Here is a 7,376-nt window from a genome sequence, read left to right on the forward strand (position 1 = left end):
ATCTTCCAAAGGAATTTTTCTATGTTAAAGTAGACTTACAGGATCCTGGAGGTCGGGATAATGTTAAGCTAATATTGCCTTTTGCCCTGGGCAAAGTATTAACATCCAAGCAGCTGAGTTCCTAGAGGAAGGTCACAATGCCTATTTCAAGGACTTGTCAATGGGCTGTAAGTAGCAAGGAAATTTAATTTTTTCTTTTGCCTTTGTTTCCCACATCAATCAGTACTTGGGACTTCTAATTGCTTGTCCTCAGAACTATATTAACTCAAATTTCATTCTGCTCCTAATTCTGCTGGGTTTCCTGGAACAGAGGGGCTTCTAAGGCAAGAGGAAGGAGAATTTATTTTATTTTATTTTATTTTATTTTATTTTATTTTATTTTATTTATTTCTAGGAGAGAGACAGAGACAGCATGAGCAGGGGGCAGGGGGGGGTCAGAGAGAGTGGGAGTCACAGACTGAAACAGGCTCCAGGCTCTGAGCTGGCAGTCAGCACAGAGCCCACATGGGGCTCGAACCCACGAACCGTGAGATCATGACCTAAGCGAGAGGAAGGAGAATTTAAAGAAGAATGCCTGGAAAGTTGTAAGCTGAATTAACGACTACACAAAGCACACATAAAAGCACACATGAGATATACAGAACTTAAAAGAAGGCAACACTTCATATTTTTAAGCCTTGGATTTCCAACTACCGAGAGAGATGCAATCGCAAAGCAGGGCTGAAACATCAAAAACCAAACCTGATGACCCCTTTGCCTGACAAAACTTGGAGGAGGGATCAAAGGTACTTGGGATGGTGTGGTCCCCGTGACCAGCTGGACCGGCAGGAATTCAAGTATGAGCTGGCATCTCAGTCTTCCTGCCCCACTGAGTCAAGTGCAGCATGTTCGGAGAGAACAGCGTGCTTGTCTTTGCAAGCTGGCAGGTGGTTCTGCATGTGCATGGAGCTATTACCCTGAGTCAAAATTTAAGAGCTCAGACCTTATGCAGAAACTTGAACAAATCTCCCCAATTTATCTGTACCTCAAACAATGGAGTCAGAACAAAAGTTGAGGGGAGTGAGTTACCTTGGTGTTAAGTAGACACTAAGGCTTTCCCAGGACACATGTGGAGGTCTGCACGAAGGCTGCAGTAGCAGCAAAGGGCATGAGGCTGGAGAGACCACAACAGGTCAGCAATGCCTGCCCCACGCTGGGAAAGCCTGGCTGCCTCCAGCTCCAGCTCTTCACGAAAATAACAGACACTGACTCACACTAGAGCTCAACAATGCAAATAGGTGATTCAGGGATACTGTAGAATCTTTGACATCCATAGAGCATAAGGAGATTTTATTTTAAAGGTATAAATCAATCTTGTTGCTCACAATCCCACAAACTGCCTTTACTGCTAGGGCCAGAATAAAAGGTAGAATTCTGAGTCTTCCTCTAAGGCTACAGACAAGTTAGTTAACCTTTCTCAGCAGCAAAAGGGGACTAATTCCATTCTGATTACTAGGAGAGGATTGTGAGAGAAACCAAAAGGACAAATTGCTTTTGAACCAGAGCTCAGCATCCATGCTTATGGCATAGCAGTCCAAACACTTGAGCTCATGATTTGGTTTTATAGGTTTATACCCTGTTTTAAACACACAGCCTAATAGTCTTTTTTTTTTTTTTAACACTTCTTGTCTGTCCCTTCATCCTTTCTTCTCCTTTTACTCAGTCATTTTAAATCCATATCTGTTGTTTCTTTCTTTCTTTTTATAAGTGCATAATCAAATCCTGACTTCCAGGAGCTCTTGAGAGGGAAAATAGGAACATTTTTAGCATAAGACAGACAAAAGATCTACGATAATTGGTTTTCCGTGTATCTTTTGTATTGTTTTTTTGTGACCCATGGAAATAAAAAACTAGCCTGGAGATGGAGTCTAAACTTTGAAAAAACACCTCAAATCTCCTGCTAGGCTGGAACAGGAAATGCTTTTAAACAGTAAACAGTAAACATATGGAACCTTTTAGCCACAAGAACTTATGCAAGATGAAAACATAAATAGCTGCGAGAGGTTTAGATATTACTCATGGATAAAAAGAATATATAACAGTTTTGGCAAAAATTAAATTTGACAGCACAAGTATCGATGAGGATGTGGACTAAAGGAAATGCTGGACACTGTTTGTAGGAGTACAGTTTTGTTCAACAACTTTAGAAAAGACGTTGATATTCTGCTGTAAAGTTAAAAGCCACATATCTTATGACCTGTTTCACTCGTGTATACCCTAGAGAAACCTCCTGGATGTGCTTCAGAAAGCATATGAAAAAATGTTCCAGAGGCAATGTTCATAATATCAAAAAAACTGAAAACAATCCAAATACTCACCAGCAGGAAAAGACCTAAATATAGTAAAGACCTAAATATAGTATATTCACAAAATGGAAACACCACTGAATATGAATGAACTTCTCTACATGCAGAAATATGGATGAATCTTGAAAACATGTTGATAAAAAAAGCAATTCACAGAATAATTATGTATAGTATAGGGGTGTCTAGGTGGCCCTAGGTTGAGTGTCTGACTCTTGATTTCAATTCAGGTCATGATCCCAGGGTCATGGGATTGAGATCCACATCAGGCTCCATACTGAGCATGGAGCCTGCTTAAGATCCTCTCCCTCCCTCTCTCTCTCTCTCTCTTTCCCTCTGCTCCTCTCCCTCACTTGCTCTCTCTCTCTAAAAAAGATAAATAAAAAATATATAATAGTACTTTTATGTAACTCAAAAATATACAAAACTAAAACAAATATGTTCTTCTAGGAATCCATACATAGGTGCTAGAACTAATTTAAAAATCAAAGGAATGATTAATACAAAAATCACAATCTTGATTTCCTCCAGGGCAAATAAGCCAGAGGGTGGGTTGGGAAAGAAATGCAAGTAGCTTCCATAGTCTTGGTAATGATTTAATTCTTAAATTAAGTGGGGTTCACTAGGGTTAATTTGTGCTTCACAACCCACATGTATATTACAAATATCCCTTTATTACCTAATGATCTTTGAGTGGAAAATGAAAGTGTTCACTTCCCTAATCTCCTGGGTAGACTTGATGGAAAACAACTTTCATGCTTTCCCTGAAAATGTAACTTGGTATCAATACAGATAAAACTCTGGGGAAGATGGATCATTGTCTGATCAGGGATGTCTTTTCAAGAAAATAAATAAATTTTCTAATTTCAAGATACTAAATGCTTATTGTAGAAAATGGGGAAAACCAGAAAAACATAAAGGAAAAAAGATGTATCATCCATAGACCCACAATTTAGGTAAAATCACTTTTAACATTCTGTTATATTTTCATCTAGTTTTTTTAAATACGTAAAACTAGAATTGATATAGCATGTAAAAAATATATTTTCCTATTTCTATTTGGAATCCTGTTTCTCTGAAGACAGTAATGATGCTATGTGTATACAGTGTATTCATAGTGTTCAGTTTTAAGTTCTAGTACGCAAGTCGTCCATATAAATAAATGATAGCTTAATTTTAGCATTTTTCTGACTGGAAAAATAGAGAAGGACAATCATTTGCCAAGTTTTCCAAATCCACTGTAATTTTTGGCTTCTAAATCAATTACAGATATTTGTATGAAAGGGTGAAAGGAATTTTTCTGTTGATGATCTGCTTTCTTAAACTCTGATTTCAATGTAAAAGTGTATTTTTCTGAAAGATTTTTAAAGGGTTTTATATTATTTCTAAAGTTTGGAAAGCAGGGGAAAATTTCTCTTGATAATTCATAATTTGAAAGGCATTTTCCCCATTCCGGACCATATGTACAAAAGATTAATAGCATGGTGTCTAAATGTCTTTTTCCCAAGGTATATTTGTTTATTTTTAAAACTTTATTCCCTTAAAAATACCTCAACCTACATTCAAGTGTTGAGATGACCCATGGCATCAGAGGTAGAAGATATTTTAATGCATTTTTACAGGTATAAAGTATAAGAAGTTCTAAACATTTATCATTATTTTAATGATGAAATTGTGAACTCTTGTAAGAGCTGAAATATCCTTTATATCTCTTCCACCCTGGATTCCTAAAATGGTTCTGATTCAGAAGGACTGTGGTGACCCTGGACATTTCTACAGGTGACTCTGAGACCTGGCCAGGCATGAGCACTACTTCTCTAAGCTTAAGGACGTTAAACAAATACACAAACAAAAACTCTCTTTTGAAAGCAGCCCTCATGTTAGTCTGGGGAGGCAGATCAATATTCCACTCCTATCTGTCAACTTCTGGGAGACAATGACAGCTTGGGTGGTGTCCCTTGCACCCTGTCCAGAGTAGTTCTGCAAGTGATGAATGCAGGAAACTCTAATCCCATCCAAAGACCCTCCACTTCTTTTGTGGATAGAGCAGCACATTATTTTTCTCACTTAAGAAAATACCAACTTCTTCAAGATCGCATTGCTTCCTGAAAGTCTGCAGTGAATATAAAGGAGATTTTGGCTACAGAAAATTGGGAGATGGCCCTAAAAAATGATTCAACTGCTTTTTTTCTCTTTTGGCCAGCTCACCATGGGACTCTGTTTCTGAGGAGTATCTACCACTGATAACTGTTTGGTTTGATATTAATGGCTTTACAAAGAGACCAGATGGCTGGGAGAGGGAGAAAATAGTAAATGTGAGCCCATAGAATTGTCAGAAGGTTACCAGTTTGTAGCACTCTCTGTGAGTTAGTTCATATAGGTAAATAAAATAAATCACTATAGGGTTAGGGGACAAGGGCGAAACTGTCTAACCAAGTGTTAGAATTCACTTAGGAAAAAGCCAGCAGTTTTCATTTAACCTCTTGAAAAGGTTTGTGCCTTGCCTTCCCCCAACCACAAAAGAAAACGCAACCACAGAACAAATTACTCTTGAATGTTTCATAAGATGGGACTATAACCACAGCAACAATAGAACTTATGTGGGGATTAAAGTTTAAGAAGATTTAAAATATTTTTAGTTCTTTTCATCTGCAAGTGTTTAGACTACCTTTAGAGAAGTTTTTCAACAGTTTCCTTACTGGAAAGAGTTGAGAAGTTTTATAAGGCCAAGGTTACTAGGGTGATTTGGTTTCTAATTTCCTTTGAGAGAAAGAAAGAGGAAAAACCAAGAACTAGCTATAAATGCTTGTCGACCAAAGAGGCTTGAGATAACAGAAACTGAGTTTTGTGGGGAAACAGCAGATAGATCTGACTATAGAGGTCAGATCTTTCATTCTCATTTCTAGAACTCAAGCTTGTTTGTTTGGTGTACCTTGGAGAAGTATATACTTTCAAATGGACTGCTCACGAGTCTCCTTAGCAGCCAAACAAGTCCAGTGGCCCTCAGCCAAGTAACCCAAGGAGTACTTCAAAGTCAACCGGAAGCTACCCTTGAAGCCTCATACAAAGTCCTGTAACAGGAAGCCACAAAAATATAATAAGGGAAAATGCACCTGCTTAAATGTAAGGACAGTAGTGGCCCTTGAGTTGTATAATAGCAAATATGTAAGTAACAGAGAGAAAGAAGTACATGCAGAACAGTCTTTGGACCCGAGTCCAGTTTAGAAATCTATACGTTTGATTAATATTTCTGTAGGACTGAGGATCCTACAAAGAGGCAAAAATTTTCATGGAGAAGAGGCAGCATCATTATGTCAGTGGAATCAGCTGGAACCTTTCTGGGGCAAGAAATAAAATCAGAGGCAGTCGTTTCCCTCTCCTGTGTACTTTTAGGCAAAATGAACAGTGGTGGGTGGTTCCAGTGGGCAGCTTTGGCTGGAATTGGTATCCTAGGAAGGCAGTCAGTGCCCATTCAAAGGACTCTGCCTTTAAACTGCCTTAAAACAGATTTTTTTTTTTTTTTTTTGCCAGACAAAAGACATATGGGCTGCTCAGAAGGGTCTAGAACACAGGACTGACACTGAAGCTAAGACTTGCCCCTCCAGGGTGCTGGTCACTAACTGGGATATCCCAGTGCTGGCAACACTGGGATAGTGAGTCTTCCTGTGCCTCATTCTCCTGGGCTCTTCCAGGAGAGGACCAGAGAAGTTAATCCCCAAGATTCTCTCCATTTCTGAACTTCTGGGTCAAAGAAAAGGGGAGATAGGTGCCAACAGAAGAGGAGGCATTTCCAACCTGGCTTGTGCCTGTGAGCACAGAGATGGGAACCATTGGTATAGATTTTTCAATGGGGCACGGGGAAGGCATATAATTCCCTAAAAATAGGGAGATTTCACCATAACAAGACAAGTGCCTTGAGCCCAAGACTCCCTCACAGTAGAATGGCTTCTTGTCCCATGGGAAAGCCTCTTCAAGTGGCCCAGAAGAGAGGTGAATACATTTATTAGGGAGCACAGGCTGTGGGTCACAGTAGAACAGGTTGTAACAGCATCAGGTACACTATGCAGGTAGATCAGTGGAGTGTGGCTCCTCTCCAGGCACAAGCCACATCAAAACCTACTCAGGATTATGTTGCATGATTTTGCAACTGTTTGTTTAAACAACAAACCAACGTGATTCCCACACTTGTGCATGTCTTTTACTGTTAGCAAAGTCAAGTCCTGACCTGTTTGTACCAAACCCTCAGACAAGGTCTTCAGGACTGTAACTTCCTACACCTCCCTACATCTTAAATTGTGGGGAGTGGAGGGGTGCACATCTGCCTCCATCTTCCACCCCGGCCCCCCAGCTCAGAGACTATATAAGTATGGAAAGGATGTAGCAGGAAGTCATGTTACTCAGAATCTGATAGAGCAATGTTCGGCTCCGAAGTAAGGAAATAGGAGAGACCTTGAAGTTGGTAATGAAGTGGGCTCTCGACCGTGTGCGCTGTGGTACAACGTCCAGACCGCGCTGGACAGTGAACGGCGCGTTGACTGGAGGCTGTGGATTCTCGGCTTTAGTTAGAAAAACGGGGTTTGGGAGGTGGGAGGGATGGCGAAGGAGGCTGCAGACTGCAGAGTGACTCACACAAGCCCTCAGGTGGACATTTCTCCTGATGCTCTCAGTTCCTGGCCTTACAAACTCCAGGAGGGAACGACGTGTCTGTAAAAAAGAGACGAAAAGTGCTGCTCCAGTCCCCCCACTTGAAGACGTAACGGCTGTCCTTCGGGTCATTTCTTTGCAGGAGGGGTGGGCTACACAGCCCTCCTTGGCTAAACCACGTTACAGGCAGAACAACGCGTTCCGGTGAGGTGTGTCCCCACCCCCGCGATTTGTCAGGACTGTCCTTTTGAAGGCGGTTTTCAAAACGAGCGCTTCCTCCGCTCGTTCCTCAGAGCCTCCCCGCCCGCGTCATCGCCCTCCCGCCGCCCCGGCCCCGGGGGAAAAGTTGTCGTGAGAACCCCGGGGCAGGCCCGGAGGCCCGAGGCCCCG

At 41.1% G+C, this 7,376-nt stretch overlaps 1 protein-coding gene across 1 annotated transcript in view; it reads left to right on the plus strand.

The window, feature by feature from the left end:
- The window catches only part of HOPX (HOP homeobox), a 30,136-nt gene that overhangs the window by 15,371 nt on the left and 7,389 nt on the right, over nucleotides 1–7,376 (plus strand). The gene's annotated exons all lie outside the window — the stretch shown is intronic.

This window comes from Crocuta crocuta, unplaced genomic scaffold, assembly GCF_008692635.1.
Source record: "Crocuta crocuta isolate KB4526 unplaced genomic scaffold, BGI_CrCroc_1.0 scaffold282, whole genome shotgun sequence".
NCBI classification, from domain to species: Eukaryota; Metazoa; Chordata; class Mammalia; order Carnivora; family Hyaenidae; genus Crocuta; species Crocuta crocuta.